This window comes from Rhinolophus hipposideros, assembly GCF_964194185.1.
Source record: "Rhinolophus hipposideros genome assembly, chromosome: 4".
NCBI classification, from domain to species: Eukaryota; Metazoa; Chordata; class Mammalia; order Chiroptera; family Rhinolophidae; genus Rhinolophus; species Rhinolophus hipposideros.
Window position 1 is genome coordinate 62,072,631 of NC_138050.1, and position 13,424 is coordinate 62,086,054.

A 13,424-nucleotide genomic window follows, 5' to 3' on the forward strand; every position below is an offset into this window, starting at 1 on the left:
TAGTGAATGGGATGGAGTATGGTGCAAGATAAGGTGAGAGAGATACAGGCTGGACTTAGATCATGTTAGGAGTTTATGTGTCATTGGAGATGCAGTGAAAGCCATTGGAGGGGTTTAAACCAGGGCATGGAATGATGTCATTTACTTCCTTGGGGGCTGGGGGGGAAACTGAATGCTATTTTGGGGGCAAGAGTAGAGCAGGAGGTTCTGGGAACAAGCTATTGTAATGGTCCATGTGATGGGGGAATGGAGATGGAAAAAGGGGGACAGATTTGGGGTAAGTTTTAGATGATTAGTTGACAGCATTTGCTGAATCAATAGTGAGAGGTGAGGGAGAGAAGGATGAAAGAAATGACTAATGATTTGAGTCTAGCCGTGCCGTTAGTGCGGCCTTAGCTGGTTTGGGACAGACGGTCATTGATGTGGAAGTGCCAGGTAGACAGAGCATATAAAATTCTAGAGATTCAAGGAGAGGTTGGAGATTTGGGGCATATTGATTTTTATTGGTATTTAAAACCACGACGACTGAGTGAGATCACCCAGGGGTATTGTATGAGTGTGCAAGAGAAGGGAGCCCAGAAAAGAGTCCTGGACATATGTTAGCAGGTAGAGGAGGAACCAGGGCAAGATCCAGATGGAGCTCTCTGTGAGGTAGGAAAGGATGGTGCCATGGGAGTCAAAAGTCTATCAAGAGTGCTGAGGGTTCAGTTGATTGGGTGACATAGAACTTGTCGATGAGTTTTATATGACTTTTATGGGGACAGTCTCTGTGGACGGGTTAATGGTAGAAGGGGTGGCGGAGCCCAGGCAAAAGAGTGACTTAAAAGTCTTTCAAGAGGATGGCTGTGAAGGGAGCAGAGTACAGTGCAGTAGCAGGTGGGGAACGAGGGTTACAGGAGTTTTCTTAAGATAGGAAGCTGTGGAAGATGGTTGCATGCTGGTGCAGTTGGTCTCGTAGGGGGCAGGGGAGACAGAGAGAGAGATTGTGAAAAGTCAATGGTGTGGGAGCAAGAGGGAATTCTGGAGTCCCATGGGACGCAGAGCTCAAGTCACGGGACTAAGTTTCCTTAAATATATATTTTTATTATGGTAAAATATATATTCCATTTTAGCTATTTTAAAGAATATCATTCCTGGCCTTAATTACATTTGCAACATTGTACAACTGGATTATATTATTTCCAATACTTTTTCATCACCTCAAACCAAAACTCTCACCATGAAGCAATAGTTCTCTATTTCTCCTCCCCACCCTGAGAGTTTATAAGAGCAGAGCACTTGATCCACAATAACAGGAGGGAAGGCATAAAATATGGCTAGAGGTAGGGGTGGGCTAGCAGTCTTGTCGGTGGGAACATAAGGGGGCTTCTAGCAGATGGCTCGAAATTTTTCATTGATGCTCAAGAGTGAGGAAAGGGATAGAGTGTAGGAGGCAACAGGAGAAAACATGGAATAGTCATTTGGAGAGAGGGAAAGTGAAGAAACTAGGGAGGTATACCAGGGTCGATGTCCAGTACCAAATGTCCACCTGTTATCTGTGCCCTTGAAATTAAAATGATATTTCCCAATAACGCTGAGTATTTTTCTTAACTTTTTTTTATTGTGGTAAAATGTACATGACATAAAAGTTGCCATTTAAACCATTTTTTAAGTGCATTACGTCCATTCAGATTGTTGTTCAGCCATCACCACCACCCCGTTCCAGAACTTTTCATCATCCCAAACTGAAACTCTGTACTCATTAAATAGTAACTCCCCATTTCCCCGGTCCCAGCCCTTGGGAACCACAGGTGGAGTGTTTCTGGCAATGTCCAGCAATGTCTGGGTGCAGACACAGAGTGGGTGGGCAGTTGAGTTACACAGGTTTGGTGAAGGAGAAGAAGGGGAGAAAGGGAGTTAAAGGTATTTCCGATTTAGGTACTACAATGGTGGACATGAACCTCAGGCTGGGTAAGTGGTAGTGGCATGGCAGGGGGGAGGTCCAAAAGGTAACACATCTCCTTTCCTTTTCTTTCTTGTGATGCTGTAGATGGCAGGAGTCAAACCTCATTTCAGATTTATTACTTAATATGGTTCCCTGTTGCTCGTGACATCCCTGAAGAATGTTCTACAGAACAGCCCAAAATGGTCACTTGAGTCACCTGGCTTTGCCTCCTCCCCTTACATGCCACAGGTCCCTAGGATACACGCACCCAATTAGGTAAGAGAAGAGGCATATGTTGTTTATTTGGGGAAAGAGGTACATTTTCTATGAATAGCATAACTATGTGAACAGACAGGCTGACAGATGATTCCACTTTATCTGATCACACAATATGGGCATCCACACTGTGTGAAAACCCCCAAAGCTTCAGGAATTTGCAAACGCCGTCCTTGCTTTCTGTATCGCAGCCCTTACGTTTCCCTTCAAAACTGAAATGGAGAGGGAAGGGCCTTTTCTCAATCACTGTCGGCTCTCTACTCTGAAATTTCCTCTGAGCTCGCCTCTTTGGTCCTTTTCACCTCGCTGGGCTATTTTCTGCATTATTGATGAAATCATCTCTTCTTCACAATACACTGATTATCTTTTCTGGCGATTGTGTTTTCTGATTTTTATCTATAGAGTTTTGTTTTTTGGGGGGGAGCTATAAATTCTATTCTGGAAGGACGCACTTGCGCTGTGTATAAGGCTACACTTAGAAGGGAACATTGGCGGGGCCACCTCCCATAGCACAGATGTCCTTCATGAGGAGGCAGAAAGCCACAGGGAGTGGGTTTTTCCATAATGGAAGAAGAGGAGGCAGGTCATCATAACATTGGATTAACTGATTGATGGATAAGCCTAATGTCACATAGAGTTATGTTTTTAGTAATACTTTAGAAGAAGAGGAGTTCATCAGAATGGCAGCTTGTTAAATGGTTAGCATAGAGTGAGGCCTCAGAACTCCTGCAAAGTGTGTGTCAGAGATACGGAACTGCTGCATGATAGCGATATTCTATACTGCACCATCCAGTGTGGGAGCCACTAGAGTTCTGAGCCTATTGAACTCTTGAAATGTGGCCTGTGCAACTGAGGCACAGAGGTTTGCATTTTATTTACTTTGAATTTAAATGGCCACATGTGGCTGTATTGGACAGTGGTGCTTGTAGTAGGTACCAAGTAACTAATGAGTTGCCAGTGTTTCAATTAATGTAACATAATTTTAACTAGATTTATTCAGTATCTAAATGATTGTGATTGTTCTTGGCTGTGAGTAATGGGAACCTGAATAACTACCCAGGCGAGGGGTTTGTATTTCTCCCATAACAGGCATTGGAGGACTGGACTGATGGGTCACAGTCTGGGTGGGGGGGCTCTTTTGGCTTCCAGCTGTGCCATACTTAGGGTGTGGCTTTCATCCTCAAGGTTGTGAGAAGGCTGCTGTACTTTCCAGAATCAGCTTTTGTGTCCTAGGTGGAAGAAAGGAGACGGAAAAAGAGCAAAGGACAAACAAAAAGCTTTGCAAGGCAAAATGGCACAACTCCCACAGCAGAGAAATTGGCAAGCGAGAGCACAATGATGTATAATATTTACCCTTCACCCCAACAATCCCACTTCTAGGAATCATCCCAAATGGTATCAGACATAAATACAAAATGACGCATACATATTCACTGTGGCATTGATGATGATTAAAAAAACTAGAAACACAAACGTTCATCAGTAAGTCTGTTTGGATAATCCATAATAGCTACACGATCAAATACTATATAATGAAGAAGAAATGAGGAAGCACTACACATGTAGTTATGGAATGACCTCTAAGATTCAAAAATATGAAATTAAAAAAAGAGAACAAGGAGAACATAGGTATGAATATAGATATATTGATATATATCCTTTTCTGTAAAAAAGGAAGGAAAGAAATACACACATATCTACACTTGCTTATATTTGCAAGGAAAACAGAAAGCAAACATCTATGTCTAAAGGAGAAGGAGGGAACAAGGCGTGGGAGACAGGCACGGAGGTGAGACAAGTGTGAATGTACCTTATTTCACTCTTTTGATTTTCAAATCATGTGAAAGTTTTCATATCCAAAAACTAAAACAAAAAAAACTCTTTAAGAAAAGAAGCCTCACCTAGACATTTTCTCTTGCAGTTCCTTGGCTAGAATTGGGTCACATGGCCACACTCAGCTGCCAAGGTGTGTGAGAGATGAGTATTCTACTGGTCAGGGGACCCCTCCAAACCCAGTCATGATTCGGTAAAAGGGGAAGGAGTGTTGGAGACGAGACTTTGGGCAGCATCACGCAGGGTCTGCCATAGCCACTCCATGTCCCGGGGAATATGGTCCCGACTGGCAATGTCTGTGTCTGTGCCAGGTCTCAGGAGGGCCAGTGCTGCCTGAATACCCACCACGGGCAGCTAGCTGTGCTGGAGGTTGGGCATGAACTTCCTGCCTCATGTCTTACTTTCAAGCCAGGTAGCAAGGGACCATTTTCATCATCTTCTTTCTGTACAGCAGAGAACGGACTGTAAAGCAGTTAAGTAACTTGCCCAAGGCAATGAATGGCAGAGGACAGAGGTGAACCCTCAAAGTCACAACCCACACAGTACTGCTCTCCAGTCACCACCAGCCAAACAGTCGTGAATTCTCTTCCAAAAAGTGCTATGAAAACTGTCACATCTAAACATATTTAGCAGTCCCACTGCTTGATAGATACCCACAAGAATTGAAAGCAGAGACTCGAGCAGGTATTTGCACACCCATGTTCCTAGCAGCATTTGACACAATAGCCCAAAGGTGGAAACAACCCAAATGACCATCAAGAGATGAATGGACAAACACAATGTGGAATATCCTTACAATGGACTATTATTCAGCCATAAAAAGGAAGGAAATTCTTACATGCTACAACATAGAGGAACCATTACGCTGAACAAGATAAGCCATAATGACAAATACTGTAGAATTACATTTACATAAGGTACATAGAGGAGTCAAATTCATAGAGTACTCAAATCCGGGCTTGGAGGAGAGGGGGAGTGAGGAGTTAGTGTTTAAGGGGTACAGAGTTTGTTTGAGGTAATAAGAATGTTCTGGAGATGGATGATGGTAATAGCTGCACATTATAAATATACTTAATACCACTGAATTATACACTTAAAAATGGTTAAATGGTAAATTTTATGTTATGTATATCTTACCACAATTTTAAAAAAGTGTTTTGTTGTGAGCAGAAAAATGCCTATATAACAGGATAAAAAATAATTTGCCCCCCAGGGACATTTGACAATGTCTGGAAACATTTTTTTTTTCACTTAAAAATTAAAAAATAAATTTTTATTTTAAATTCACTGTGTTTTTTAGAGAAGTTTTAGGTTCACAGCAAGTTGAGAGGAAAGTACAGAGTGTTCTCATATTACTGCATGCCACCCCCGCCCCCCCCGCCCAGGATCCCCCATTATCAACATCCTGTACCAGAGTGGTACATTTTTTATAATTGATGGACCTACATCGGCACATTGTTATCACCCAAAGTCCTTAGTTTACATTAGGGTTCAGACTGGTGTGTACAGTCTATGGATCTTGACAATTGCATAATGACACATATCCACCATTATGGTTTCATTCAGAGTAGCTTCACTGCTCTAGAAATTCTCTGTGCTCTGCCTTTTCATCCCTGCCTCCCCCCTAATTCCAGGGACCACTCCTCTTTTCGCTGTCTTCTGGTGACATTTTTGGTTGTCACCGCTGGGGAAGGGGGTGTTACTGTCATTTCGTGAGCAGAAGGCAAGGATGCAGTGAGACACCCTCCAAGGCACAAAACAGCCCCCCACTCCTCCAATGAAGAAGTATCTAGTTCAAAACATTAACAGAGCTGAGCTTGAGAAATTCGGAGGTAGAGGATAAGCAGGAATTTCTTTAATCAATGACTATATGGGGTCCAGAGTAGATAATATTAAGTAAGTGAGTGAATGTTTACAAGAGAAACATTTGAATAACAGACAGACCTACTCCTGAATTTGCATAAGACACAGCAGAGCAAAGGGAAACACTACTAAATTCAGTCCTGTAGTTACCCAATTTAGTGGGGCAGGCAGATATGGAGAGAGCATTTTGACAACTTAATTACTGTGCATGGAGATTACACGTACGGGGTGTGATCAAGTTTGTGCCGATATATGTGGTGGTCCATTGGCATTAGGTATGAATTACACGACTACTGAGAAACCTCTGGGTGCCTATTGCTTTTCTCTGTGAGACAGAGGAGTCCTATCTAAGTATTTAGCACACGCATAGCACATTTTGGTACTTTTCTTCTTCGTTATTTGAAACATTCCAGGATATTCAGAAATGAAGACAGGCTAGGGGTAACAAGCCCCTAAACATAACGTGAAAGTGGATTTTTTGTCCTCGGAGAGTTTTTAATGCAGTATGTAGAACTGTCAGGTAAATACTAACAGAAAAGAGAGGCTTTAGATTTTTAGTTTGAAACAAAGCATAGAGACATGAGATTCAAATATAATGAAAGGAGGGATTCCAAAGAGAAACTGGGCCATATTTCCTGGTGCTTACTCTCACACGTCAAACAAAGCCCAACTTAGATACGCGCTGCCAGTCTGCTGTCTCCACTCTATCTATCACGGGACAGGGGATGTTAATGCCAGGGGTCCTTCGCAGGACACACCTTATCCTTTGGTGTGTTTAGTACCGTGTCAGGGGAATTGAGCCCCACTCAGCCATGGTCAGGGGTATTCTCTGGATCCTGAACTTAGTGTGTGTGCCTGGTATGCCCAACTTTTCTTTGACAATATTGAGTCCTACTCAGACTTATCTCCTGCACATGTGAGGTCGATGGAAATGCAGGCACAAGAGCAGGGTGTCCTTTCTAAGAAGGCTAAGATTCCTTCTGATTACAAGGAACTCAGTGCAGCAAGCGAGGCCTGTGTGTGGATGAACTGTGTGCCACACGAGAGCGTGCTGCGTTTTCTTATAGAGTAGTATTTGCAAAGTGCTCTGGGGACACGGCAGGTGAGGCAACTCTGCTGGGACATCAGACTTTGTAACTGGACTTAAAGAGTGAATAAGAATGGAAACAGACAAGAGCAGGGGGAACATTCCAGGCAAAAGGAGTACATGTAAATTCAAGGGGTAGTAGATGGGCCTGGTGTGTTGGAGTGTAGAATAAAATGGCCAGAGGGAATGGGTGTTAGGAGTTAGTGGCAGGTAATGAAGCAGGGGAAGTAAGTTGGAGCTTAACTCTGAAGGACACTCTCATAGATTAAAATACAAAGCTAATGGTCAAGGGTGCAGAGCTGCACAACTCCAGGGACGTTATTCATAGCATAGCTCTCACCACTGAGAAAACCAGCCGCCCTATTTTATCTTCCTTAATTCTCACAAATCCCCCATGAGGTGAATTCTATTTCCATTCTCATTTTGCAGATGAGGAAACTGAGGCACAGAGAGGTAAGCTTGTGCAGATACGAAGTGGTGGAATTGGAGCCTAAGACAGAGTGCTGCCCAGCTTTTGTCACATATGGCACTCACATGAAGTGATGTTTTCTAACACAATAGGGTAAACGATAAAGCTGCTCACAATCTGAAAGATCCTGGCTCAGGGACTCGTGTCACAGGCTGCACCCTGGCCTCCCTGAGAGCTGAGGGGGTGCCCAGGGTCTTGGGACACCTGTGACCCATTTCTGCAGCACCCTGGGTGGCAGGTGGAGCTCCACTCTAGGGAATACTCTTGAGGTTGCTTTTCCAAATTTTGGTTATATTATGATTAGGCTCTTACGTGGGGTGCAGGAAAAAAATCTTATTTACTTTAGGTTCTCTAGATAGTTGACTCTTGTTTTTGTAGTTTTGTAGGTCAAGGACAAAATGATTGTGGAGAAAACATGGACTCTGGAGATAGGAAAATTAGGTCTTTGTCACGTGACCGTAGGCAAGGTATTTGCTGTCTCTGAGCCTCTATTTCTTTATCGATAAAAATAATATAATAAATAAGCACTGAATTGATTTGTTGTATTACATGCAGGAGAGTATGTAAAGCAGCTGGCGGTGCCCCTCAGTAAATGCAAGCCTCTTTCTTTTTTTCCTCTCCTCCCTTCACTCTGGACATTTCTGATGGGGAACCACAGTGATGCCATACTGGAGAGCATAGGTATGGGGAGAGCCAGATAATAATCATCTATCAAACCCGTTATCTTTATTTATGGGAACATTGCTAGTTGTCATGCAGGGATTCAGCTCCCACTCCCTGCACAAGAATGCAGGATACGGCGAGGCCAAAAAGGAACACCAACGGAGCCATGGATACGGGATTCATACCAACATATTCTCGCTGGCGGCTGGGTTGGAGACACAGGAAGCAGGAGCCACACGATCTGCAGCCTGCTGTCCACTTCTCTGGCAACCAACCCACTTGCTAACTGCAATCTGCGCTTGTTAGCTCAGCCACAGCAGTTATATCAGTGGCCAATGGCTAACTGGTAACAGCCGATGGCCAACTAGTCACAATTAATGGCCATCTACTACCTGAGCCAGCACCTTTCCACGTGAGGTCGAGAGCCCGGAAACTGCTCTCTGGGATTCTGTCCCCACACTCCACCCCTACAGGTTCTCACCTCACAATCTACGCGACAAGTGTCTTCTGTGAGGGGCCGTGTGTCAGGAACCCAGCTCAAAAGAAAAAGTGCCAGTCCAGTTCAAATAATGTCCCAGGGGGTGTCCCTCAATGTCTACCTACTTTCTGGGCACAACCAGGGTTTCTCAGGGTATTGCCAGTCTTTCTGGGCACAGCCAGACTTCCTGGGCACAGCCAGGATTCTCACATATTCTCGACAGTGGCCGGTCGAGACACAGAAAGTAAACATCTGCCTGCACCCCAACAAGGGGTCTTCCTGTACCACAGTCTCGCTGGCAGCCAGGTGAGACACAGGAAATAAGCATCCACCAGTTCCCCAACATGATGGTACATTCCCAAGCAAACAGTCAAGCGGTCCATCAAATCAGGGGTGGAAGGCAATTCCCCACAGTCCACAGTCATTCGCCAGGGCTGTGCGTTGGCCTCACAATGTGTGCCCTCTCCCTCGGGCGAGGGCTCCAAGTCCTCCCCAACCTGGGGATGAGGGACGACCTTGACCTCAGCCTCATCCTCCACGGAGGACTCAGCAAGCGTTTCCTCCTGAGACTACAAGTTCCACATTTGGGCTGCCTCAGCAACACATCCCCGTCCACACGGCCACAAAGACCTTCACTTTCTCCAGCCTATGCTGGTTGGAGAGCCATACATGTCTTTCCACTCCTCCATGGGGGTCCTGAGACTGAATGTTCACATGTACAAACTGCTCCACCGCCCTTCAGAGAGCTTTGACCGGCACCGTACCCTGCTTGTTGCACCATGTGTCATGCAGGGATTCTAGTCCTGCTCCCCGCACAAGAACGCAGGACATGGTGAGGCCAAAAAGGAACACCCACGGAGCCATAGATAGGGGAGTCATACCACTATATTCTCGCTGGCGGCTGGGTTGAAGACACAGGAAACAGGAGCAACACGATCCGCAACCTGCAGTCGTCCACTTCTCTGTCAACCAACTAACCCCGTGCTAACTGCAATCCACTGCTCGCTAGCTCAGCCACGGCAGTTATATCAGTAGGTAATGTGGCTAACCGGTAACAGCTGATGGCCAACTAGTCACAGCTGATGGTCATCTACTGTCTGAGCCAGCACCTTTCCATGTGAGGCCGAGAGCCTGGAAACTGCTCTCTGGGGCTCTGTCCCCACACTAGTGACACCACCATTTCTTTAGAACTCCTTTCTTACAAAAGCACTGAGTTTTGTTGGCAGAAGTTCACAGGTGTTGAAACTGTCTATGGAAAGAAACAAGCAAAACTGTCCTATAACAGTTTCCATGATTCCCACACTTGTTTTCATGTGGTCCTCTTCGTTTAATTATTTCAACATTTGCATTTATTTCATTGTGGTAAAAAAAGAAGTTTAGAACATAAAATTTACCATCTTAATCATTTTTAAGTGTACATTTATTTCACTAGTGTTAAGTATATCCATATTGTTGGGAAATTGATCTTCAGAACTTTTTATCCTGCAGATCTGAAACTGTGCCCATTGAAGAGCAACTCCCCTTTGCCCCCTCCCCCAGCCCTAACAACCACTTTCATTATTCAATGTTTCGAAGACAATTCAGTTTCCTAATAAGAAGAACATTCTGCTCTGCTAGTCTAGCAAGTTGCTTTTGGAATCATGTCTAGGTTAAATACTCCTGTGTTAGAGGCCAATCAGAATTGCTGTGTCTTTAAAAAAATAAAAAAAGTATTCAGAGGAGATGAAGATTGGTGATACTACTTGGAGACACATATAGCTCACAGAACATCCAAATCCTTTTTATTTCCTATTAGTTGATTTATTTCATGTTCACCCAGTGGTCTGAAAGTACCCTAAGTTTTACAAGTTCTCTAAAAGGCATATTACTGACTTTGGTACACAGATCAGGCAAAGTACCAGGAAATTACTAATTCATGGTCAAAGAGTGAGAATTAGTAGAAAAACTCACGCATCTGGACTTCTGCCATTGAGAAAACAATTACATTCCCCTCCCTGGTACACCATGGAGAGATCAACACTTCCCAAAGCCACCTGTGAAATCCTTGGGAAATGAAAACAAGGATTTAGTTGGATTTAGTCCCTTGCGTTAAGAAGAGGCTCATGCATGCTAATCAAGAAAAGATAGAATGACTCTGGGAGCAGAAAGAAAAATACCAAGGAGTGACAAGCCAAGGGGTGTTTTACCGATCTGTAAAATCAGGTTTGTATTATTCAATATTGTCTGCATGGTTCTGGCCGATTTATAAATTATTAACAATACAAGGCCCATTTTCCCAAATAAATTGCACTAGGAAATAGAAATCAGCCCACAATAATTGAGTAAAGAAGAAACCTTTCAAAACTAGTTGGGGCAGTCATTATCTCTGCCTTACTTGGGTGTTATCAGGCAGCAAGTTGCCATTTTTGTTTTCTCTTGGGGCGTGTGTGTGTGTGTGTGTGTGTGTGTGTGTGTGTGTGTGTGTGTTGAGATGTATGCTGATTTCCTATCCCCCAAATGTCTTCTTTTCTTCCATAGAGAGTGGGTTCTAAGATATGTTGCTGTAGTAAAAATGTTCTGGCCACCCCAATGTCCCTTTCTTTTTTTAAAAAAAATTTTAGGGGGAATATTGGGGAACAGTGTGTTTCTCCAGGGCCCATCAGCTCCAAGTCATTGTCCTTCAATCTACTTGTAGAGGGCGCAGCTCAGCTCCAAGTCCAGTTGCTGTTTTCAATCTTTAGTTGCAGGAGGCACAGCCCACCATGCCATGCGAGAATTGAACCGGCAACCTCGTTGTCGAGAGCTCGTGCTCTAACCAACTGAGCCATCCAGCTGCCCCTCCAATGTCCCTTTCTTGGTAGCCTGTTTCAGAATTGGTGTTCCTGGACCCTTATCCAGATGTTAAGAATCTGCTTTCCTTGGCCATCCATGCCTCTGTTTCTTGAGACAGAAGTCTTTCTACTGGTGGGCCCTTACTCATGTTGACTGATGAGATTTTTCTGGATGCCACAGCTTGGCAGTAGACTTTGGCTTCATTCCCAGGAAAGCCTCCTCCTCTTCCCCTGTCTCCCAGCTCCCTCAGTTCCCATTCCTCATTAAGCTGTTGTCCCTCATCTCTTTCCTCCCCTTCGCCTTGTCTCTAATCTCTAGGTCTTTGGTGTCCTCATTTTGGTTCCCCCATACATGACATAAATTGAGGACTTGGGCAGACACTTGAAAGCTTTTCAGTGACCACAAGTCATGCATCCCTTCCTTTGCTTGGAACTTTCTGTGCCTGCCCTTGGGACAATTAATAATAAATCCATAAAATGTGTTTCAGTAATTCTCTTGCTTTACATTTTCAGGGACGGCTCTCAGGGAGGTATAAGGAAGTAGCAGCCCTCAGAACTTCTTCTGTCCTGTATCTTCAAACAGTTTGGCATTGATCGGTGTCAATAAATAGTCAATGGGATTAGAATTAATAGAAGGGGGACAGCTTAAAGGAAATCTGGAGACACTAGGTTCAGTACAGGCTAAGTTACCCTGGTTCAGTGCAAGACTCGAATGCTCCCTGGGTTTACAGCGGCCACAACAAATAAGGAATGTCAGTGGTGGAGGATAAGAAGGTGGAGAAAAGGTCCCAGTAAAGAGAGCAGTCATTGAGTGTTTGCTGGGATATTACGGCATAGAGAAGATCCTGAAGCACATCGATTTCCATAGTTTTTGTCCTTAAGAAAAAAATATGGGCTGCAAATGTCACAGAAAGTGAGAAGCCTCTTTAGTGATGAACTTCACAGGAATAACGAAAGCAATGCATATGTACTGGCCAGAGGCCCAAGGGAAGGCCAGGAGAGAACAAGAAGAGTCCGCTAGAGCTGTAGGGGGGAGGAGAACCGGTGGACAGCTTGGCACAGGCCTGCCCTGGTGTGGCCAGCAGGAGATGGCCACAGGAGAAAGCCACATGAAGCAAGTCAAATTCTTCCCAAGTTTTCCACTTTCACTTTTGTGCGTTATCAGATTCATGTTTCTCTCCTTGTCCTATTCTCTTCAGCTTATTACTAGTTATTAGTCTTGGGTAATTCATGTTTTCATTTGATCAGCATTGGTTGTAACATACCAAATCCATGACCTTCCTGGCTGTCTTCCTGGGTTAGATAGCAGGTGTGAACAAGCCATGCTCCCCTCCTCTAACTGGCTTGTGGAGGGGCTCTGGTGGGTTCTGATTGGCGGACTTTCAGTACCCAAAAGGGATGGAACCTCTTCAGTAGGTACACTTCAGAAGTGGAGATTATTATAATTGCTGTTGAAGAGAATAAAATCGTGTGCCTTTGATGCAGCATATAACACTTCGTTTGTGTAATACTCATTAACCTTCAGTCCAGTAGGTTCTGTGGGATGAAACGTCTCAGACACCATGGCTGAAGACCCATGCATAGCGCTGCCCTGTGATTTATGGGAATGATGTGGGGACATGTCCTTAATGGTGTTCCACGTTAGGCAGGAGCGTGTTTGTGGAGGTCTGATGCAGAACACGAGGCCTGGTGGGGCCCTGACATGTTGAAGCCTAGGCAATTCTCCAACTCTCCTCGTGGCAGAGGTTCTGATGCAGGTGCTGGTGGGGGTCTTGGTGAGAAAGTGTGTTTTGAAGCAGTGAAGTGTCGAGTTTCATTTTGATTTCTGTGTTACCTACCTGCATGTGTGAACAAATACAAAGTTCATTGTCTTCTATTTAAAATGTACTGTTGGGATTAATACCTGTTGTTAAGTGCTTATTGTGTACTATACCAGGCTTTATACACACATGCACGTAAGTGCTTTACAAGTATACAATCATCTTATTGATTCCTGAAACAGCACCATTAGGTAGGAATCC

At 44.3% G+C, this 13,424-nt stretch overlaps 1 long non-coding RNA gene across 1 annotated transcript in view; it reads left to right on the top strand.

The window, feature by feature from the left end:
* LOC308496551 overlaps window positions 1-13,424 on the top strand; it is a 97,272-nt gene that overhangs the window by 8,836 nt on the left and 75,012 nt on the right. The window lies entirely within an intron of this gene.